General features: G+C 45.9%; 1 protein-coding gene across 5 annotated transcripts in view; it reads left to right on the top strand.

The window, feature by feature from the left end:
- The first annotated feature begins 21,084 nt into the window (after positions 1–21,084).
- Positions 21,085–24,465, top strand: part of CGNL1 (cingulin like 1) — a 184,353-nt gene continuing 180,972 nt past the window's right edge. The window contains exon 1 of one of the 5 annotated variants that reach the window (XM_033189985.1): positions 21,085–21,310. The gene's annotated coding sequence lies outside the window, so the exon portion shown is untranslated. The remainder of the gene's footprint in view (positions 21,311–24,465) is intronic. The other 4 variants (XM_033189980.1, XM_033189982.1, XM_033189981.1 and 1 more) reach the window with 4 other exon arrangements.

Here is a 24,465-nt window from a genome sequence, read left to right as displayed (position 1 = left end):
GTCGCTTATAATCCATGGACACCAGTCCCATAGCAACCCCCAGGGGACTGCCACAGCAGCCCCTGACACAAACTGCTTTAGCAAAGGGGTGTTAAAAAGGATTTTAAAAACAAGTTTTATACACAATTTTTAGGGAGCAGTCAAGGGGGTTCTCAACTGAGGTAACTGACCGACTTGGTGGGGGTTTAGTCAATGAATGTAGCTTCGCTGCTGTGGCTATTATGGCAGGGAGGTGGGGGGATAGTGGGTATAAAGGCAATGAGACTACATATCAAGATGGAAGGGGGCATCCTAGGCTTAGCATGGTATTTGGAAACCGTGACTAGCCCTTTATGCCCAATGCTGTTCGGAAATCTTGCTGGGAATCACAGAAGCTGTAGATCCTTAATGGTGTCAGCATTGGTATGTGCCACCACCAGCCTGAATTACATATTAACCACCCGTCTGCACTTAACCCCTCTACCTGGCCACCTTCTGATGAGAAGAGCTCTTTCCTCTCTCTCCTCTCTTGTACTCTGCAGTGGATAAGTGAGTTTCTCTCCACGCCTTCTCTGGAGTGGGCTGTTTTGCCCACTGGAGGGGGATTCTCGAGGTCTCCACTACTCCTTGGAAAAATGGGGTGAGGACTCCAGGGCTGGGAAAGGGAAAGTGTAAGATGATCCTGAACCACCTTGTGGTGCCTGGAAGGAAGGAAATGCTAGAGAAATGATGAAGATGTGTCAGGAGATCACAGGAACCAGCTTGAAAGGGCTCTAAACAGCCAAACCTAGGAAATCTGACCAATAAGAATAAATAACAACAGTGGATTGTGACCTGTAGAGTACGATGGATGTATTCTGCTAAGTGAGAGAAGCCAGATCCCAAAGTCTACATATGCAAATCCACTTATATGACATTCTGGAAAAGGCAAAACTATAAGGACAAAAACCAGATCAGTGGTTGCCAAAAATAGGAGCTGTGGGGGGGAGTTGATTATAAAGGAGCTGCATGAGGGATTTGGGGGACTGAGGCAGCTGTTCTGTTGCATGACTGTGGTGTAGGTACATGACTCTACATTGTTAAAACCCATAGAACTGCAAACTACAGAGAGTGAATTTTACTGAATGCAAATTTTAAAAAATCAAGATGTTTGGGAGCCCCAAATGGAACACAAACTATTACAAATAAACCCAACCAGGCTGGGCATGGTGGCTCACACATGTTATCCTAGCAATTTGGGAGGCCAAGGTGGGCAGACCGCTTGAGCCCAGGAGTTTGAGACCAGCCTGGGGAACATAGCGAAACCCTGTCTGTACAAAAAATACAAAATTAGCCAGGCATGGTGGCGCATGCCTGTAGTCCCAGCTACTCGGGGACTAAGGCGGGAGGATCACTTAAGCCCAGGTGATTGAGACTGCAGTGAGCTGAGATCGTGCCACTACATTCCTTACATTCCAGCCTCGATGACAGAGTGAGTCCCCATCTCTTAAAAAAACCCAAAAGAACCCAACCATAATACAGATGAATAACATAACCACACTGAAGGGGGTGGGGAAGAAAAGAACCAAGCTGAGTACCTAGGGAAAATAGGGTTTTGACCTGATATACAAATACTACATGGTTAATACATTTCTCATGGGGTGTTAGGGATTCTGCAACTACTTTCTTGTATACTAAGGCTGAACAAATAGGTACAGTTCACCCTTGAACAACACAAATTTAAACTTCAAGGGTGCACTTACCCAAGGATTTTCTTCCACTTCTGCCACCCTCGAGGTAGCAAGACCAACGCCTCTTCTTCCTTCTCCTCAGCCTGCTCAATGTAAAGATGCTGAGGATGACCATCCTTTAGGATGACCCCCTTCTACTTAATGAACAGTAAATATATTTTCTCTTTTTTATGATTTTCTTAAGAACGTTTCATTTTCTCTTGGGAGGCTGAGGCAGGAGAATGGCGTGAACCCGGGAGGCAGAGCTTGCAGTGAGCCGAGATTGCACCACTGCACTCTAGCCTGGGCAACAGAGCAAGACTCCCTCTCAAAAAAAAAAAAAAAAAATTTAAGAATATGTAATATACAAATACATGCAAATCAACTTATCAGTAAGGCTTCTAGTCAACAGTATGCTATTAGTATTAATAGTTAAGTTTATGGAGAGTCAAAAGTTAATATGTAGATTTTTAGTCAGGTGTGGTGGTGCGTGCCTATAGTCCTAGCTACTGGGGAGGCTGAGGCAGGAGGATTGCTTAAGCCCAGAAGTTTGAGGCTGCCATGAGCTATGATCGTGCTACTGCACTCCAGCCTGGACAACAGTGCAAGACTCTATTAAAAAAACTTTTAAAAATTATCTGTGGGTTTTTGACTCTACGTAGGAGTGGTATCCCAACTCTCACAATGTTCAAGGGTCAGCTGTAAATGTATTAGAGATGTTGAGAGCCAGGTTTCTCACTGCCAAAGAAGTTACAAATAAGAGGAAGTGGGACTAGAATAAACCCTGTCATGTTAGATTGGAATCTGAGATATCACAGTATGAATTTTTTTTTTAACATTTTATGTATATACAGTTACAGAAATATAGATGTGCATGGGTTAGTATACATATGTATTATTTCAAGCTCTGTTCTCTGTGAGGCCCTTGAAGCAATGACATCCAGTGACAATAAACACACTCAGTGCCCAGATTTTTGTTTCTAAATAAAAGGAACCAGGCCTCCCTGGAGCAGTGATTGATTCCAGGCCCTAGGCAGGGAAAATACAAGAAGAGCCTGGAACATCTTGAAATGCAAGAAAGTAAGGAAGTGCTCATGAAAGGATGGGGCATGTCACAAGTGTGCAGGAGCCAATCTGAAAGAGGTCCCCATGGCCAAGCTGGGACAATTTGAGCAATAAAATAACGATGGTATTATAATCCATAAAATAAATATCCATGAGTCCATACTCATAAATAAGCAAGCAAATGCATGAGAAAGAACAGCAATTCTCTAGATAGAATTTCAATTATTTATAATAATAAATGAAGAAATCATGATAATTAATGAGGGAAATGAAAAATCACCATTAGGCAAACACTATAGTAATAATTATTACACGCACAATCTACTAATAGATGTTAAGATGACTGGGCAAAAATTTGAGGTGAATCAGGATATTTGCATAGCCTTAAACTATCTCTCCCAAGATATTTATTACTTACAAAGGTAAAACTAGTAACTTTACAGTGAAGAAACCCAGCAGACACAACGTGAACCAGGCAACCAAGGTTAACATCACCAGTGGTAGGACATAACAGCATCCTATCCCACTAATAGGATGCATTGAGGGTTTATTACCTTGGTGATATTCTTTGAAGGATGGATAACCTAAACTCCAAATGAGGGCGATTCTACAAAGTAACTGACCAGTACTCCTCAAAAATGTCAAGATCATGAAAGACAAGGAAAGATGGAGGAGCTATCACAGATGGGAGAAGACCGCAGACCTGACCACTGACTGCAGTGCGGGATCCTGAGTGGCTCCTGAAGAAGAAAGTGGAAGTTAGATAATTAGATAGACAATCAGTGACAATTTAATAAGCTCTGTCAATTTTATAGTAGTATTGTCTTTATGTTAATTTCCTGATTTTTTTTTTTTTTTTTTTGAGACAGAGACTGGCTGTTACCCAAGCTGGATGCAGTGATACCATCTTGGCTCACTACAACCTCTGCCTCCTGAATTCAAGCAATTCTCCTGCCTTAACCTCCTGAGCAGCTGGGATTACAGGTGCGTGCCACCACACCCATCTAATTTTTGTATTTTTAGTACAGACAGTATTTCACTATGTTGGCCAGGCTGGTCTTGAACTCCTGATCTCAAGTGATCTGGCTGCCTTGGCCTCCCAAAGTGTTGGGATTACAGGCGTGAGCCACTGCGCCTGACCGGTTTCCTGATTTTGATCTTTGTACTGTGGGTGGTGTAAGATGTCAACACTTGGGAGATTTGGGTGAAGGATTATGGGAATTCTTTGTACTACTTTTTCAATTTTTTTTCAAGTCTGAAATCATTTCAAAATGAAAAGTTGAAAAAAATCGGGGATCAGAAAGCGTACATAGTATGCTTCTTTTCCATAAGAAAATTAGAGAAATAAGCATTTATATTTTAATTTGCTTGTATTTGCTTATAAAAGCACTGGAAAGATAAACAAGAAATGAATAAAAACTGTTACAGGCGACCAGATGAGGAATGCGTGGAGGGGGCAGAGTGAGAATGAGGCTTCTCTATGTACACCTTTTTAAATTATGTAAATGTACTATCTATCCTCTGTCTCAAAAACCAAAATCCCAAAAAAACTAAATCACCTTATAGTTCACAAAGGCAAAGATACTTTATTTCATATTTTCTCGCAATGAAATAAATAGTAATTATCCTATGAGGTAGTTACTATTACTATATCATTACCATTTTAGACATGAGTAAGTGAGGGCACATATGTATAAATAACTTTTTCAAAGTCATTAGCTAATGAGGCTGGGCATGGTGGCTCAGGCCTGTAATCCCAGCACTTTGGGAGATCAAAGTGGGCGGATCACTTAAGTGGCCAGGAGTTTGACACCAGCCTGGGCAACATGGTGGAAACTTATCTCTACTAAAAATACAAAATTAGCTGGGCGTGGTGATGGGCATCTGTAATCCCAGCTACTTGGAGGCTGAGGCAGGAGAATCGCTTGAACCCGGGAGATGGAGGTTGCATTAAGTCAAGATTGCGCCATTGCACTCCAACCTGGGCAGCAGAGCAAAACTTCCTCTCACAAAACAAAAATTAAAAAAAACAACAACAACAGTCATTAGCTAATGAGACCCCAGAACCTGCACAAGGAGATTACCAACAGGGAAAGCAGATTTCAGAAAATGCAGCCTGGTCAACATGGTGAAACCCTGTCTCTACTAAAAATACAAACATTAGCTGGGTGTAGTGGTGTGCGCCTGTAGTCCCAGCTACTTGGGAGGCTAAGGCAGAAGAATCGCTTGAACCTGGGAGGCAGAGGTTGCAGTGGGCTCAGATCGCACCACTGCATTCTAGGCTGGGAGACAGAACTTTGGGAGGTCAAAGTGGGCAGATCACTTGAAGTCAGGAGTTTGAGACCAGCCTGGGCAACATGGTGAAACTCCATCTCTACTATAATACAAAAATTAGCCGGGCATGGTGGCACAGGTATGTAATCCCAGCTACTCAGGAGGCTGAAGCAGGAGAACTACTTGAACTTGGGAGGTGGAGGTTGCAGTGAGCCGAGATTGCACCATTACACTCCAGTCTGGGAGGCAGAGCAAGACTCTATCTGAAAAAAAAAAAAAAAAATCAGAAAATGGTATGGAAAAGAAAGGCATGGTCCTATGGCCAGGGACTTGAAAGGGAGTTCCAGAAGAAAGAAAACTTCCCGCTGTCTTAGTCAACTTAAGACTTCGTGGCTTAAGCAACAGACATTTCTTTCTCACGCTTCTGGAAACTGGGAAGTCTAAGACTAGGCTGCTGGAAGACTCAGTCCTTGATAAGGTCTCACTTCTTGGCTTGTAGTCAGCTGCCTTCTTGCTGTATCCTCACGTAACTCAGACACTGGTTTCCTCTTCTTATAAGGCCACTAATCCCATCATGACCTCATCTAAACCTAAGGACCTCCCAAAGGCCCTGCCCCTTTTTTTTTTTTTTTTTTTGAGACAGAGTCTCCCTCTGTCGCCCAGGCTGGAGTGCAGTGGCGCGATCTCGGCTCACTGCAAGCTCCGCCTTCCAGTTCACGCCATTCTCCTGCCTCAGCCTCCTGAGTAGCTGGGACTACAGGCGCCCGCCACCTCACCCGGCTAATTTTTTGTATTTTTAGTAGAGACGGAATTTCACCGTGGTCTCGATCTCCTGACCTTGTGATCCGCCCGCCTCGGCCTCCCAAAGTGCTGGGATTACAGGCGTGAGCCACCGCGCTCGGTGGCCCTGCCTCTTAATCGTATCTCATTGAAGGTTAGGGCTTCAACAGATGAATTTTTGGAGGACACATTCAGTCCACACTTCCCACCCCCCAACACACAAACTTTTAAAAAAATCTACGTAAGGTATACACTTGGTACTGTAAAGTGCTATGGGTTTTTTGTTTCTGTTTCGTTTCTGTTATCCAAGCTGGAGGCAGTGGCACTATCAGCTTACTGCAACCTCTGCCTCCCAGGTTCAAGCAATTCTCCTGCCTCAGCCTCCTGAGTAGCTGTGATTATAGGCGTGCGCCACTGCGCCTGGCTAAGTTTTGTATTTTTAGTAGAGACGGGGTTTCAACATGTTGGCCGGGGTTTCAACATGTTGGCCGGGCTGGTCTTGAACTCCTGCCCTTGTGATCCGCCCACCTCGGCCTCCCAAAGTGCTGGGATTACACGCGTGATCCACCATGCCTGGCCAAACCACAAATCTTCTATCTGCCTCTATAGTTTTATCTTTTCTGGAATGACACATTATTGAAACCATACCATATGTAGCCTTTTCAGGCTGGCTTCTTTAGCAATATGCATCTAAGGTTGCTTCACGTCTTTTCCATAACTTGATGGCTCATTTATTTTTAATGCTCAATAATATTACATTGTATGGACATGCCATACCATAGTTCATTTGTGTTTTATTTTATTTATATATATATATGTATTTTTGAGACAGAGTCTCACTCTGTCACCCAGGCTGGAGTGCAGCAGTGTGGTTTTTTTGTTTTTTTGAGACAGAGGGCTCGATCTTGACTCACTGCAACCTCTGACTCCCGGGGTCAAGTGATTCTCCTGTCTCAATCCCCCGAGTAGCTGGGATTACAGGAGCATGCCACCATGCCTGGCTAATTTTTATATTTTTAGTAGAGACAGGGTTTTGCCATGTTGCCCTGGCTGGTCTCGAACTCCTGGTCTCAAGTCATCCACTTGCCTCAGTCTCCCAAAGTGTTGGGATTACAGGCGTGAGCCACTGCGCCCGGCCTTGGATAACTTTTGTAATAATAAAAAAAAAATGCATTATATGCACAAGAACTGTGCTTGAACCTGGGAGGCAGAGATTGCAGTGAGCCGACATCGCACCACTGCACTCCAGCCTGGGTGACAGAGTAAGACTCTGTCTCAAAACCAAAAATAAGCAAACAAAAAACCAACTATGAAAAAGTGAGCTGGCCCTATAGGCGTGTGTGACATATCGCAATGCCTAAGCACACAGGCTCAGTATTGGACAGACCTAGATTTGAATAGCAGCCCTGTCATATCTTAGTCATGCCATCCTGGGCGAATTCTATAATCTCTATGTACCACTCTCCTCCTTGCACAATGGGTTTCATTGCCTGGGCTATTGTGCGGATTGGACGAGATGATGCATGTGAAGCCAGCAAGATGCCTGTCATTCCCCCTCCCCCCAAGGTCTTCACTGATGAAAGCAGACATCAAAGTCAAGCAGATGGAAATCAAAATAGCAATTTTATTATTGATGGAGTTATTGGAGAACAGTAGGAGTATTAGGAATATTTAAAAAAAAAAAAATGATGCCTGTGTCAACGTAAAAGCATTTTCAACAAATTGTGTTGTAATATCCAGGTCTGCGTAAGAAGTTTTTTTTTTTTTTTAAAAACCACATGTATCTTAATACTCCTTTGTTGATGCCTCTCCATTAGTTCATTTGAATAAAAGAAAACTGTCAAAATATTTTGTTAATTTTTATAGACTTCATAAGGTGAGTTTGTCATTTATTTCTGTGGATTTTTTTTTTTTTTTCTGAATATGGATGCTTTGAATGGTAGAAGACTGAAGGGAAGGGAAGTGTGGTGAGGTGGGGCTTGAACAAGATGCCACATGTTATAAGTGATTTTCTGAATTTCTTTTTTAAAAATAAGTTAATTTGTAATATTTTATAACTCGATGGTTTTATTAGATGCTCCTAAGGTCTCAAACATGCATTAATGCTCACATTTTACATTCCATCAGCCAGAAACCTGTTAGTTAGCTTGTTTGTTTTTTGAGACAAAGTCTTGCTCTATGGCCCAGGCTGGAATGTGGTGGCATGATCTTGGCTTACGGCAACCTCCACCTCCCGGGTTCAAGCAATTCTCCTGCCTCAGCCTCCTGAGTAGCTGTGACTATAGGCGCACGCCACCGCACCTGGCTAATTTTTGTATTTTTAGTAGAGATGGGGTTTCAACATGTTAGCCAGGCTGGTCTTGAACTCCTGCCCTTGTGATCTGCCCGCCTCGGCCTCCCAAAGTGCTGGGATTACAGGTGTGAACCACCGCGCCCAGCCCTTTTTTTTTTAGACAGAGCCTTGCTTTGTCACCCAGACTGGAGTGCAGTGGCATGATCTTGGCTTACTGCAACCTCCACCTCCCAGGTTCAAGTGATTCTCCTGCCTCAGCTTCCCAAGTAGCTGGGATTACAGGCACTCGCCACCACGCCCAGCTAAGTTTTGCATTTTCAGTAGAGATGAGATTTCAACATCTCGGCCAGGCTGGTCTTGAACTCCTCACCTCGTGATCTGCCCACCTCGGTCTCCCAAAGTATTGGGATTACAGGCATGAGCCACTGCACCGGCCTAGATAATCTCCTTTCTTCATTTTGTCATATGTATGTGTACACACATACAATCAAAATTATAACCACAATGTTTTTCCTTGCGTTTTTTGTTTTTCTCTGTAACTTGGGCTGAGGAGCTCCTCGCTCCTTTTTTTAAAAATTTTAATTGTGGTAAAATCTGCGTAACGTAAAATTTACCAGCTAATCTATTATTAAGCATACAGTTCAGTGCATTGAGTGCATTTACAGCGCTTTGCAGCCACCATCACCATCCATCTCCAGAAAGATTTCATCAACACACCATGTTTCAAAACTTCTTGATTTTATTAAGTGCCTCTCATTCAAATAGGAACAGCTGAAGAAAAAAAGGAGGTACCATGCAACATCCGACTTCTCAGCTGAGAACATCTTTGTTCTCAGAAGTAACAAAGAACCCCCTTTTGAAAATCTCTTCCCATTTTATCTTTACAACTCCATAGCAATGTAGGTTTATGCAATCAAAATTGAAAACAGAGAACAAATAGTTTGTCCCCTGCTGGTATATAAAAACCAAAGTTTGTAACAAGGTAACTATTTTATAGCCCTCCAAGCTCATTAAAAGTACATTCTTCCTGTTGTGTTCTATCTTTTGGACAGGTATGTAATTAAGATAGATGGTATGTGATCCTAAGAGCTCCCTTACCAGAGAACGTTCTGGCCAAATTCAATGTGTTACATTATACTGTTCCTTTATATGTTCCTTAGGATCATACTTCTTGGCTGTCCACACCATATCAAATATAGGTCACTTTCCTTCCTAAAATGTTTTCTACCATTTTTATATCTATTGAGGGCATTATAATTCTCAGATATCTGAATTTTATTGCTGAATGGTTAAATCTTTTTCTGGTATGAATTCATTAAGATGCCGAAACATAAATTGTACCATGTTTGTGGGAGTTATCTTTCACTTTTTCTTTGTTTTCTAAAACATTTTTAATCCTATGAAAATAGGCCAGACTACCTTATCAGAGCAAGGTATCCAGAGCTCCACTCTCTTCTAGGCTTAAGAATGTTCTAGAATATTGTAAGGGGGGGGGATGGAGTACTCAAGAGCAGTAGAGGGGGAATGTGCAAAATGTCTAGGTCACCAGGTGATGGGCTGACTGCAGGGAAGGGAAGGCGTCGCCCAGAGAGGCACAGCTGGTGCTGCCTGGGCAGGCTGGTGGAGGCCACGGGCTCTTACGTGCGCCTTTGTGCTGGGAAACCAGATTTTTTTTTCTTCTTTCTGTTTTAATGGCTTCTTCAGCACTGCTTTGCCCCACCACCTCCATAGTCTTCTCTCCCCCTAGTCTGGAATAAGATTTTCTAGTCCCTCAAGCCAAATCTCACATTTAAGCCTCACATTTCCCCAACTTTTACCTAGGACTGCAGACCTCCAAATCCAGAGGCTTTGGAAACAATCTGCAACTGCTTTCTCTTTGCCTTCCACCCTATCTCCCCCTCCAGGCAGCTTGCAAAGAGCAGAGGCTTGGAAAGGCGAGGTGGGGCAGGAAGCGCAGAAAGTGCAGGATTTTGTGGTTAACGAACATTTCGAAAACATTGCCCCACTGTGATATAAAGAAGTGGATTTTCTCTAATAGAAAGAAAACACAGTCAAATCCTATGCTTGGAATATTGATCTGTAGAAGAGTGGCCCATCTCCAGTCTCAAAGGATAGTCTTAAAAAGGAAAAAAAAAAAAAAAAAAAAAAAAGCAGTAGGAGAGTTTGCTGCTACAAAGCTTAAGGTCCTATGAGGAAAATACTATTAGAACCAGGAGCACAATTCTGGCCTCACATTAGAGTCACCGGGCAGAACTTTTAAAAATGCCAAAAATAGAATGCCTGGGCCTCACCCCTAGAGACTTTGATTTAATTGGTCTTGAGTGAGCCCCCATCCCCAAGCAAAGCTTTTTTTTTTTTTTTTTTTTTTTTTTTTTTTGAGACAGAGTCTGGCTCTGCCGCCCAGGCTGGAGTGCAGTGGCCGGATCTCAGCTCACTGCAAGCTCCGCCTCCCAGGTTCACGCCATTCTCCTGCCTCAGCCTCCCGAGTAACTGGGACTACAGGCGCCCGCCACCTCGCCCGGCTAATTTTTTTTTGTATTTTTTAGTCGAGACGGGGTTTCACCGTGTTAGCCAGGATGGTCTCGATCTCCTGACCTCGTGATCCGCCCGTCTCGGCCTCCCAAAGTGCTGGGATTACAGGCTTGAGCCACCGCGCCCGGCCAAGCAAAGCTTTTATTGTGTGTGTGTGAAAGGGAGTCTCGCTCTGTTGCCCAGGCTGGAGTGCAGTGGCGCCATCTTGGCTCACTGCAAGCCCCGCCTCCCGGGTTCACGCCATTCTCCGGCCTCAGCCTCCTGAGTAGCTGGGACTGCAGGTGCCCACCACCATACCCGGCTATTTTTTTGTATTTTTAGTAGAGATGAGGTTTCACTGTGTTAGCCAGGATGGGCTGATCTCCTGACCTCGTGATCCACCCGCCTCGGCCTCCCAAAGTGCTGGGATTACAGGCCTGAGCCACCACGCCCCGCCCAGCAAAGCTACTTTTAAACATTCCCCAGGTAGTGAGTGTAGCACAGAAACGCACGTTATGTTAGCAGGGCCCACTCATCCTATAGGCATAGCAGGCACAGCACTTGGGCCCACCATACTTGCAGGGCACACAGAAAAGTTTAATTTCTTTTAGAATCAGAAGAAAAAGAATAAACTTTTAGGTGGAAGAAAATGACTTCACATATAATATTAACATATATTTCTCTATATCAATGAATTCATAAAATACAATTTTTGGGGCTAGGTTTACTGGCTCAGGCCTGTAATCCCAGGATTTTGGGAGGCCAAGGCAGGAGGATTGCTTGAGGCCAGAATTTTGAGACCCACCTGGGTAACATAGTGACATCCTGTCTCTAAAAAATAAATTTAAAAATAAAATTACAATTTTTTTTTGAGACACAGTCTCACTACAATTTTTTTTTAATGGGGAAAGAGATTCACAAGTCAGAAGTGCATAGGGCCTACAAAAACCATAATGCAGCCCTATATAAAAGAGACACGTGGACTCCAGGTACGGTGGCTCACGCTTGTAATCCCAGCACTTTTGGAGGCCAAGGTGAGCAGACACTTGAGGTCAGGAGTTGGAGCTCAGCCTGGCCAACACGGTGAAACCCCGTCTCTATTAATAATATAAAAATTAGCCGGGCATGGTGGCGTGTGCCTGTAATCCTAGCTATGTAGAAGGCTGAGGCAGGAGAATTGCTTGAACCCGGGAGGCAGAGTTTGCAGTGAGCCGAGATAGTGTGACTGCACTCCAGCTTGGGCGACAGAGACTCCATTTGAAAAAAAAAAAAAAGAAAAAAGGCCGGTCGCGGTGGCTCATGCCTGTAATCCCAGCACTTTGGGAGTCCGACGCAGGTGAATCACCTGAGGTTAGGAGTTCGAGACCCGCCTGACCAATTGATGAAACCCTGTCTCTACTAAAAATACAAAAATTAACTGGGCATGGTGGCAGGCACCTGTAGTCCCAGCTACTTGGGAGGCTAAGGCAGGAGAATCGCTCGAACCCGGGAGGTGGAGGTTGCAGTGAGCCCAAGATCATGCCATTGCACTCCAGCCTGGGCAACAGAGCAAGACTCGGTCTCAAAAAAAAAAAAAAAAAAAGACACATGTAAGAGTACATCTTTGAATATTACTAAAAATAATTATTCGATTCACATTAAGACAGCACCGAAATACGCCAATGATGTGTACACCTTGCACTGGCAATGATTCCTAAATTTTCCCTTATTTCCCTGTCCACTGCAAGTGGTTCAAGATAGGCTCTATCCTGCTTCAATAAGCTACCTATAAATTTTGCTGTGTTGCTACCTCAGACGTTTTTGAGCATCTAGTCTTTCATCCAAACACACAGTGCCTTTCTTTTTTGTTTTGTTTTTGTTTTTTAGAGACGGGAGGGTCTTGCTTTGTCACCCAGGCAGGAATGCGGTAGTGCTTATTTTGGCTCACTGCAGCCTTGAATTCCTGGCTCAAGGGATCCTCTCACTTCAGCCTCCTGAGTAGCTGGGATGAAAGGCACTCACCACCATGCTCAGTTAATTTTAAAAGTTTGTTTGTTTGTTTTTGTAGAGACACGGTCTCACTTTGTTCCCCAGGCTGATCTTGAACTCCTGGGCTCAAGTTAACCTCCTGCCTTAGCCTCCCAAAGTGCTGGGGTTACAGGAGTGAGCCGCCACACCCAGCCTTTGGTGCCTTTCTAATGTTTGATTCAGAGACACTCACCTCAGTTCCTGAGATTTCAGAGACACAGTGGATTGGAGGACTCAGAGAAAAAGAAGCGTTAGCCCTAAGAGGTCTGGAGCAAATCTGGCGCCTCCTCATTGTGAGGCTTTTCCCCTGGACTTTGCTGGCCCCTGTTGCCCCAGCTCAGTTCCCTCCTGGCTGCTCTGGCAGGCAGAGCTTCCTAAGGTTGAGTTACAAAAAGCACCACAGTCACTCTCACTTTCCCCCTTTTCCAAACAGATACTCATGTTTGAAAAGTCATCTTCTTCATATTGGCACAAACTCCAGAGTTCTCCTGGCAAGGGAAAGGCATGTGGACGCCAATCTCCACGTCCTTGAATTTCATGGAAGGGAACTCGTGTTGAGGGAGACTGAGGTGTTGGGCAGGAAAGGACAGGTCAATGTTCATTCCGCTGGCACTGGGTGGGGCTTGGAAAAGGCAGCCACCTACCCTTGCTGGTTGCAAGACTAAAGCACACAGATGGAGACTCACAGGAAAATCACTCATCTGAAAACTCCCTGTGGCTGCCAGAGGCTTTGATGTCCCTTGGCTTCCAGCAGGACCTGTCAAGGAGAAAGCCAACTGTGGTCTGAAATGAGGGAAGCAAAGCTTGGGATAATGATCCCTTAGATGCCTTCTGGTTTGAAGTCCTGTGACTCTTGAGCAAAGCTCTAGTTCTGGCAGACCCAGGTCTCAATCTCTGCTTCTCTATTTATTTATCAAGAATAAATAAATGTATCCATTTTATTTATCCATAAATTGCGGATAAGAACATGTACCTCATGGGTTGTTCTGAAATTTATTTTTATTTTAAAAATTAATTTATTTTTGAGATGGGGTCTCAGTTCTGTCGCCCAGGCTGGAGTGCAGTAGTGTGATCACAGCACACTGCAACCTCCACCTCCTGGGCTCAATCAAGCAAGCCTCCCACTTCAGCCTCCTGAGTAGCTGGGACCACAGGTGTGCACCACAAGCCTGGCTAATTTTTGTATTTTCTGTAGAGATGGGGTTTCACTGTGTTGCTCAGGCTTGTTCTGAAATTTAAATGTTGAGTGTGGAATTCTTCAGATTGCCCAAGAAATTCAAGTTCCCTCCTGTAATCACTATCACCTTGACTATAGGGCTATAAGCAGAAGGAATTGCCAGTTTTTCAACTTCAGTCTCGTCTTGGGCAGACCAACTCAAAAACCCTTACATGAAGGTTCTGCGGAAAAAAATTGTACTACTGCAAGACTAAATTTGACTTTTCATTATTTCAGCCCTAGCCACCAAATAGTCCTGGCTTGCTACTTTTGCTTTAGACATAGCCAAGAAAAATGTGTTTTGAAAGGAGAAATCCCTTGCTAGAAGGCTTTGGCAGTCAGAAATGAACAAAAATGCAGAATTTTAAAACATTTGTACTGGTGTCTTTTGGTCTCATTTGTTGCCCAATTGGTCTGAATATAATCTGAGAATATGTCACTCAAGATCATCTATAACCAAGTAATTCAAACCAAAGAATAGTTGATTAATTTACTACAAATAAAATGTGGTCCGCAGAGTCAAAACTTTTTAAATGTTTCAAGGATTTTTGTTTGTTTGTTTTTAATTTCTTTTCTTCTGAGACAGGGTCTTGCTCTGTCATCCAGGCTGGAATGCAGTGACACAATCATAGTTTATTGTAGCCTCGACCTCATGGGCTCAGGTCATCTTCCCACCTCAGCCTCCTGAGTAGCTGGGACTATGGGCGCGAGCCATCACGCCTGACGAATTTTTTTTGTATTTTCTGTAGCGATGGGGTTTCACCATGTTGCCCAGGCTGGTTCTAAACTCCTGAGCTCAAGTGATCTGCCCTCCTCGGCCTCCCAAAGTGCTGAGATTATAGGCCTGAACCACTGTGCCTGGCTAAGGTTTTGTTTTGAAACTTGGAATTGGAGCTATCCCGACTTTGCCGAAAGCATGGTTCGAAAGGGACTTTTCAATTTTGGAGTTGTTTCAACATAACCAGGGACACATTCCCAATAATATTTAATACATGCATGTATATTGAATTAGTATTGGTTGGTGTTTTGGGAATGGCTGAGGGGATGGTGAGTGTAAACTTGCCTTGTTTCTGGAAAATTCCTCCTTCCACTGGTCAGCAGAGCTTTGACATTCCTACACTAAGTTCTTCAGTCTGCAAGACAGGCAGTCCAAGCTTCTAGAAACTCAAGCTATGCTTGGCTCCAACTGGGGTCCACCCGACCACAAAATGTATCTAAAATACTTTTGACTATTCTGAATCCCTCTAATGTTGCTACTGGTTCTCTCTTGATTTTTCATTCACCTTGCACGTTGAAATATCTGTGGGAAGAAATCTGCGTTCCCCTCAGGGGAAATACTGGAGGAGTAGAATGGAGTCAAACTCAAGCTATTTGATGTTTTTCTCTTACTGAGAAACTTCACTCCTCTTTCAACGTTTCCACCATAAAATGGGGTATGCTACCTTTAGAGCAAATAAAAAAAAAGTAATAGTTTATCTTCTTGTCTCTCCCACAGAATAAGGATGTGCAATGGCATACTGGGTTTAATTCCCTTCCTCCATACTATACACATACACAGTGACCTTTCCAAAGGCTTCTGAGGACAGTTTATTGTTTTTTTTTTTGTTTGTTTGTTTTCTGTTTTTGTGGTGTTTTGTTTTGTTTTTTAGATGGAGTTTCACTCTGTCACCCAGGCTGGAGTGCAATGGTGCGATCTCAGCTCACTGCAACCTCTGCCTCCCGGGTTCAAGTGATTCTCCTGTCTCAGCCTCCTGAGTAGCTGGGATTCAGGCGCATGCCACCACGCCCGGCTAATTTTGTGTTTTTGGTAGAGACGGGGTTTCAACATGTTGGCCAGGCTGGTCTCAAACTCCCGACCTCAGGTGATCTTCCCGCCTCAGCCTCCCAAAGTGCTGGGATTACAGGCAGGAGCCACTGTGCCCGGCCAGACCATTTACTGTTAATTAGGTCTCACTTCTTCTGCTATGAGGTAAATAAATATCACCTCTCTTTGCAGGCCTAGGGATCCAGGCTATAGAGATTAGGTTACTAGTCCAAGGCCATGGGGCAAGTCTTTGTTGGCATTCAGATGGGCTGGGCCAGTCTCTGACCTGGCCACAGGAGGTGAGCTTCACCTCAAAACCTATTCTACAAGGGCGTTTCCTGACTGGCTATGCGTGTGTGTGCGCTGACTAGCATGCTCATTCATTCGTTCATCAGACATTTACTGAACACCTGCTATGTGCTAATGGCTAGAGACTCAGGGAGGAATCTGACCCGTTCCCTTCAGTTAAGAAACTCACAGTGTGTGGAAGGGTTGAATTACAAGTAAATAGGTGCTACAATAAAACACCCCACAAGGCAGAAAGGGAGGATGGAGGAGGATTTCTTAGAGGAGGAGGGACTTAAGCTAAACCTTGAAAGAGCAAGAAGGAAGGGTGTTTTAGATGAAGGAATCTTGACAGCAGGCCCAGGGTGTGGATGGCTGGCTAGGGGCATAGCCCTCTCCTTGACTTATCTGCCAGTTGGGGCCAGATTTTGAGAGGCTTGCCACATCTTGCCAAGGGGTTTGATTCTTTTTCCGTAGGCCTAGCAAGTTTGCCTGCCCAAGGGGCTCTAGAAGTTCAAAGAGAAACTTAATATGAGTGTTTGATGTATTAAGTCTCTTCCCTCAACACTTGTAGGCGTGAACACTTTGAAAAGTGAACAGTTTAAGACTGAGATTCCTCACTTCATGTGGGAAGTGTGCAAAGTCCAAAAATGAGATTGAGCACCCAAGGAATTAGTCTCCCCTCTGCTCCTGCTCAGAGCCAGACCTTGTTGGAGAGGACACAGCTGGGTCTCACTGGAGGGGAAAGAAGTTTCTATGGCGCCATGCCCATGGAACCTGCTGGAAATCTGCCCTCTGGGGTTCTGGGGAAACCTGTTTATGGGGAAGCAGTGTTTTGGTGGAGTTGCTCCACCACGCAACAGCTTGGAGTAGAGGGATAGTGCCAGGAGAGACTGCTGGCTGTGGAATGATGTAGGCACCAGGTCCTGAAGGAGTCCTGGCACAGCAGGGGCGGAGCTTGAAGCCATGTGCACTGCAGCAGCAGCCTGGCGGCGTGGAAGCTATCGGTGCTGGGACAGCTCCCTGCACACTCAGACCAACTTCGTGCTGACAGCTTTCCAACACAAGGGAGCACTTTTGTTCCAAGGAGCCCTCTCAGCGTGGGAGGTGGGTAGCCTAGAAGTAGGGGTAAGGCACGTAGGAGCAGTCTTTACTGAAGACTTGGAAAAATACTCCAGCTCCCTGAGCTTCAGGTTGTCAATTCTGGGGGGCATTCAGCATCTTCCCAGGAGGTCCTAGGGGAATCAGGCCCCCTGCATATAGCACCACTCTCACTAACACACCCTAATACTGGCCTTTCCTCCTTCCCTGTCCCACTCTTCCTGTTCCCTGTCTCCTGCTTCTAGGGATCACCCTAAATACACCGCTGGCAGGCAAGTCTTGTCACAGGCTCCCCCTTCAGGGCAACCCATATTAAGGCAGCCTGTTTCCCAATGACTCTAAGCAAAAGCCCTCTTCCTGGGTGCCCTTCCCAGTCCCATCTTTCTTTATAAGCAGAATAGTTTCTCCACTTCAGTCAGATAAACCATGTACTATTTTTTGCTTTGTTCACTTCCTCCTGTTTCCCTGTCTTGGGTGTATGATCACACCTTCCAGAAATGCCCTCCACACTCTTTCTGTTATCCATGTGCATTACATCATCTTCTTTTGTTTTTGAGATGAAGTCTCACTCTGTCACCCAGGCTGGAGTGCAATGGCGTGATCTTGGCTCACTGCAACTTCCATCTCCTGGGTTCAAGTGATTCTCCTGTCTCAGCCTCATGAGTAGCTGGGATTACAGGTGTGTACCACCACACCCGGCTAATTTTTTATATTTTTAGTAGAGATGGGGTTTCACCATGTTGGCTAGGCTGATCTCAAACTCCTGACCTCAAGTGATCCACCCGTCTTGGCCTTCCAAAGTGATGGGATTACAGGTGTGAGCCACCGCGCCTGGCCTTGCATTATATCTTCCAAGTGCATGCCGTAAGACCTGTTCCACGCTGCAGCCTCCCTTCTGTCACCCTTCCTGTATTCTGTGTCACTACTCAGATGTCGTTTATACTGTAGCACTTACGTGAATATTTTTGTATCATGTATTTCATGTACAGAAACTTTGGAGGAGAAAAGAGGTGATTTTTCTCTACTCATCCTCCTGGAAATTTCTCTTTGTCAAGTTGCTGCCACTGACCCCTCTGTTCCCCCTCAATCTTTCTACAGGCTCAAAAACCATAATTAAGGGAGCCAGACTTACAGTAAATAAAAACAAAAACAAAGATGTTTTTCAGAAGCATTCCCTGGAAATGTCTGCTTTAAGTTGAGGCTGGAGGGGCTTGAGCATTCATCTTGACAATAGGAGCGTCGAAAGCAGTGTCTCTGGTAGCTAATCTCTTTCACCTCTGTCTTTGCCTCCAACGGCTCCCCTTATTTTTGTCATCAACGACATAGCTGTATGGGAGGGGAAGTTGCTGATGAAGTGTTTTTTTTTGACAGTTAACAAATATTTCCTGAGTGCACACTCTCTATGGATCCTTGGAAGGGCCCATGTGAGAATTGGATTAGTGACATTCGGCACTGCCCTCTCCTTCAAGAGTCCCTCACCTTTGGGCTTCCATCAAAGACTCCTAGGTTCTTCCTGATAGCTCTCAGTTACCCTCCTCTTTCTCCCTTGGGTGATGCCCTCCTCTTCCTCCACCCTCAGTGAAGGCACTGCACTCTCCTTTCCTGGCTCCTGGTCCTCATTCTCCCTTCACCCTCCACATGGATGCTGCCCAGAGACACTCCTCCACTTCCCAGCTGCCTGCTGGGGCATTTCCACCAAAAAGTTCCACCATTACTTCATGCTCCATAGAACCTTCAGCAGCTCTCCTGAAAAGCAGCCTCTTTCCGTGTTGTTCCTATTTCTGATGCTCCAAGGCACCCAGCCTGGAAACCTCAGCTTTGTCTTTGCCAATTCCACTCCCTCATTGCATACATCTGGTCACCAAGACATCGGGTCTTCCAAAGAAGAGCCCTTCTCTTCCCTTTTCCCCTCCCTTCCCTCTTTCCTTCCCTTCCCCTTTTCCTTCCCTCCCTCCCTCCCTCCTTTCTCTTTCTTCCCTTCCCGTTTTCCTTCCCTTCCGCTTTTCCTTCCCTTCTCTCTCCTTCCTTCCTTCCTTCCTTCCTTCCTTCCTTCCTTCCTTCCTTCCTTCCTTTCTTTCTTTCTTTCTTTCTTTCCTTCCTCCCTCCCTCCTCCCTCCCTCCCTCCTTTCTCTCTCTTTTTCTTTTCTCTCTTTTTTTGAGACAGAGTCTCATTCTGTTGCCCAGGCTGGAGTCCACTGGGGCAGTCACAACTCACTGCAGCCTCAACCTCCTAGGATCAATTGATTCTTCCACCTCAGCCTCCTGGGTAGCTAGGACTACAGGCACATGCTACCATGCCTGGCTAATTTTTGGGTGTGTGTGTGTGTGTGTACATATATATATATATATATATACACTTTTTCTTTTTTTTTTTTTGTAGAGACAGTGTTTTGCCATGTGGCCCAGGCTGGTCTTGAATTGCTGTGCTCAAGTGATCACAGCAATTACGCCTTGGCCTCCCAAAGTGTCGGGATTACAGGCGTAAGCCCAGTTGGAAAATTATTTCTTTCCTGTCCCTCCCTGTTGCAACTCCCCCTCTACCCCATGACTCCGCTGGTTCCTAGGCTATGGGTTTCCCCCATCTGGTTTCCAGGGCCATTTAGGTGCCCTCTGTTGCATGCAGGTTCTATTCCAGTCATTTTGAGGTGTCCAAGTACTGTTTGGTTGCCTTGAGCCCCCTCACTTCGGCATTTCATACATTTTCCACCCTCTGATCCCATCCACCTTTCTAGTATGCCTCATCCCACTTTCTAGCATTTGTGCCCGGCCCCAGGCAGCCTCTGCTCAAGAAAGCTGGTCCACCCTCTGGGTGCTGTTCACACAGCCCACCACCTTGGCTGTCTTCCCCAACCTAGACCCCCTAGCTTGAGAATAGTGCAATCCAGCTTCCTCCAAAAAGACTCCCTTGACCACGCTGCCCGCTTGGGATAAGTAGCATCTTTTTTTTTTTTTTTTCTTTCCTGGCAATGAATCACTATTATTAGGTTGGAGCAAAAGTAACTGCGGCTTTTCCCATTGCAAGTAATAGCAAAACTGCAATTACTTTTGCACCAACCAATTACTTTTTCAAGTCCTTTTATATTGTTTTTAATTGTTAAGTTTTCAAAGGTCTATTTCATTCAATATGTCAGCAAACGCCTATTAAGTACTGGTTGGGCCAGGTGCAGTGGCTCACACCTGTAATCCCAGCACTTCGGGAGGCCTGGATCACTTGAGGTCAGGAGTTCGAGACCAGCCTGACCAAAGTGGTGAAACCCGGTCTCTACAAAAACACAAAAATTAGCCGGGCGTAGTGGTGAACACCTGTAGTCCTAGCAACTGAGGCACGAGAATCTCTTGAACCTGGGATGCGGAGGCAGTGAGACGAGATCATGCTACTGCACTCAAGTCTGGGCAAAACAGCGAGACTCCGTCTCCAAAAAAAAAAAAAAAAAAAAGTTGTTTTCTCAGGGAATCTTTATAGCTGATGGTGGAGTATCCAGCTCTTCATTTTACAGATGAGTAAACTGGGGTTTAAAACTGATAACATTTTGCCCAAGTTCTCACAGCTAGCGAGAGGCATGCCGCAGTTTACCGTGGGGTGGGTCGAAACAAGTACCTAAAAACTGTATTGGAATCCCGGCCCTACTACACCAGCTGTGTCACCTTACGAGGCGCCCCACCTTCCTGTCTCTTCAACAGAAATAGACATTTGTTGTTACCGCGCAAGTGGGATTACCTCCCCACCAGTGTCTAGACATAGTAGGTGCTCAATAAATAGGTGTGGGTTTGCTGTGGCAGAAGAGCGCTATCCCTTAAGTTTCTGACAGTGAGGGGGAAAAAGGCTGAGCAGGGAAAGGAAGGGAAAGGGGTAAACTGAGCTCGGCGCAGTTGGGAGCGCGAAATAGGGAGGGCTTCCTGGAGGCCAGGAATTTGGAGAGGCCGAGGCTGGGAGAAGAAATACACACGGTGAAGGCGGAGGGGAGGTGGAAGGACGAGCGGCTCCGGGGAAGGGTGAGGTCTAAGCGCAGCCCGGGGCCGAGCGGAGCAGAGGGCGGGTCGTGCGAGGGTGCCTGGGGAGGTTCGTCCCGACCGGCCGCGGGCGGATCGAAGGGAGGGTTGGGCCCGGGGCAGCCCCGGCGGGTCTAGGCCCCCGGCCGGCCCCTGCTCCTCCTCCCGGGAGGGCGGGCGGCGGCTGCGGGGCGGGGCGCGGGCTCGCTCGGCCTCCTGGCGGCGCAGCGGCCCCTCCACTCCGGCCGGGCTCTGCTGGCTGCGGCGGGAGCTGGACGCGGGAGGCTACGGCGGCGGTGAGTGAGCTCCGGGCGGGAGCGGGGCGGGTGTGCGCCGGGAGCCGGACTCCGGGGTGTTAGGGGCCGCCCAGGGCGGCAGGACCCCCAGGGGTTCGGGCTCAGCCAGGTGCGCTGTGCTCAGTCCGGGCGTCCGCTCTCGGTGCCCCGCTTCGCGCGGGTCTTGGGGCTGGAAGGTGCGACCCGGACTCCCGCGCAGCGCCCAGCCGAGGGCAGGCGCAGAACAGATGCGGGCGATCCCTGGGGAACCCGCCTCGCGGCGGGGTGGGAGGGAGGAGGCCCTGCAGGACCTCCCTTTAGTGAAGAGGGGCTCTGTGCCTTCCCACCCCTGCCTGGACCCTCCGGCTCTAGTGACAGCTGGGAGAGACCCACGCGAAGCAGTCCCTATCCTGTCGTACCTAAGTCCTCGGCGTGCTTGGCCAGACCATCCCCTGGAACAAAAAGGGGCGTGTGGCCTCTCTATTCCCGGATCCTCCCGACCACTGCACCGCCCAGGCAGGTCATCCCCGAGAGCCCCCGCCTCACTTGGAGCACACATTCTGGCTCTCCCCGGGACTTTTCCAAGTTGCATCACTGTTTGGCCTCTAGACAGGTACTTGGCTGTCATGTTGGAGTTAGTTACACAGGATTTTTGAAACTTTGTATATTTGCTTTGTGTGTTCCCCTTCACCCTAAGGCCGCTGCCCTCCCAACTCTGCTTATGCCGCTCAAAACGTTGCTCAAGGCTCGCTGGGAATGCTTTTGTGGGCATTGGTTCTCAAACTTGGCTGCACATCTGGAGAGTCTTAAAAAATAGTGGTGCCTGTGTCCCACTCCCAGAGATCTGGATTCGGCTTCCCTGGGTCGCAGCCTGGACAATGGCGTTTTTAAGACGCCCCAGGTGATTCTAATGTGCAGACAAGTTTGAAAACCTCTGCTTTGCGGGTTGCTCCCACCAGCCACTCTTCGGACGGCTAAGGATCAGTCCTGATCTAGAACTCATCTCAGGCTCTCTTAACTCTTCCTTAATCCACCTCTCCACTTGAAGAACCTGTTGGCTGGTGCATTCCAACTTTAGACAGTAGATGGTGCCTTTACTGAAGTTCCCTTTGTTTCTACCTCTCTGTTTACAGTCAATACTGCCAGGGCCCTTTCTGCCAAGGAGGTGGGAGTGTAGGCATTAGAACCAAGGAGTCCTTGTCAGGGTCAAGGTTATAATACAGGGTTGTCCTATTCAGGGAAAACCAAGTGATAATTTGACTTGTCATATTCAGAGATAATTTCAGATTAAAAGGAGAAAAAATGCTTTAGGGTTTGGTCAGCTCTTGGAGACCCTCCCAAGACTCCCCCACATAGATAATGGAGTTGCGTAAATGTGGGGAATTTTCCTTCAAGAAGCCAACGCTAACAACATCCTTAACGTTTTGTGGTTGATATTTGTGTTAACATATGTGCATTTTTGTAGATTAAACTTATTCTGGAAACATGATGAAGCCCTGCAGACAGAACACAGTGTATAGCATGGCACATCTGAGATGACACCTGAGACACCTGTCACATGATCTTAAAAATGATAGAGAAGTAGGACTAAGGAAAATGTAACCATGCTTATAGTGGCTGAATTAGGTCATATATTTTATTAAGAAAATGTGTTTTCACTGTCCTTGTTAGTAATGGGATAGTCTCTGGGATCTTGGTTAATTTACTTTTGTACTCCAAGTATGATGTTTGTATTAGATTTCCACCCTGATGTTGCTACCTGACCACAAATCAGTGGTTTTAAGTTTTTCTTAGGGGGTGGCCCTCTATGTTTTTTTTTTTTTTTGAGATGGAGTTTTACTCTTGTCACCCAGGCTTGAGTGCAATGGTTCAATCTTGGCTCACAGCAACCTCTGCCTCCCTGGTTCGAGTGATTCTCCTGCCTCAGCCTCCCAAGTAGCTGGGATTACAGGCACCCACTACCATGCCCGGCTACTTTTTTGTATTTTTGGTAGAGACAGGGTTTCATCACATTGGCCAGGCTGTTCTCAAACTCCTGACCTCAGGTGATCTGCCCACCTCGGCCTCTCAAAGTGCTGGGATTATAGGCATGAGCCACCGTGCCCGGCCTATATTATATTTTTATTAGCAGTGGGATGACATCCTTTCAAGAAGGCCTTGCCAAAGTGAAAGACTGTTTATGTTCATTTCTAGCTCCTCATATACGTCCAAAGAACATTCCTTTTGAAAAATACAAACATGACATAATTTTGCCCACTTGGTTTTCTCTCTTTTCTCCAACTTCCACGACCATGCTCTGCTGCTATTACTGTATTCACTTGCTGGAGGTGTGCACCCTGTGGGAGCCGTCTTCATTGTCTTGGCTCTGGCTTGAAATGGAGGTTACGTGGAGCGCATGGTCTTACAGGGTGTCCCTGACCTGAATCATCAGCCTTTGGGGAGCAAGACCGTATGGAAAGTGTTTTCCTACTGTTTTGTGTGTGTGTGTGTGTGTGTGTGTGTGTGTGTGGTGTGTGTGAGTGAGACCATGACAACAAAATGAAGCCATATTATTAAATGGTTTGTTAACTTGCAAATCTTGTCTCAATTGGGAAAAGAAAAATGCTTATTCGAGGATGCTGTTGAACTCATGGTGTCTGAAAAGTTACACCTGAACAGTAATAGTTACACCGTGAGTATAATACACTCGACCTCCCCTCACCTCCCTGCCGAAAAAAAAAGTTTATGTCAATGCGGGCCTAAGCACATTATCGCAATTTCTCACTTTGGAGTAGCAGCTCTAATATCCTAAAGTGATTAGAATAAAGTAAGCGAAGAAAAATATGAAGAAAGAGTTAGTGAGAGACTTTTCTATTTAGGGAACAGGGATACCGCAGCTAGAAAAGGCCTTTGGTTTGTCTTAAGAATTGACTGCCCTGTTGGCTTCCTTTTTTTCCCCTTGTTTAATTTGCTAGTGCTGGTGGGTGAAGGAGAGTTAAAGAAAGTTAATGGCCTCCTAACTCTCTTTCCCCATGAAACCCATTTATCTAAGAGATGCCATTGACCTTTTAAAAATATCCAACTGATTGTATGCTTTTCCTTTCTTTTCGTCTTCTGATCTCGGCCCTAAAGGGCGGTGGCATGACTGGGAGGTTGGCATCAGAACAGGAAAACAAAGTTTAAGGGAAACTGAACAT

The sequence above is a fragment of the Trachypithecus francoisi genome, unplaced genomic scaffold (assembly GCF_009764315.1).
Source record: "Trachypithecus francoisi isolate TF-2019V2 unplaced genomic scaffold, Tfra_2.0 Lachesis_group3, whole genome shotgun sequence".
In the NCBI taxonomy this organism is placed as follows: Eukaryota; Metazoa; Chordata; class Mammalia; order Primates; family Cercopithecidae; genus Trachypithecus; species Trachypithecus francoisi.
The sequence above is the reverse complement of the archived record's forward strand: the minus strand, read 5'-3'. Positions and strand labels throughout refer to the sequence as shown.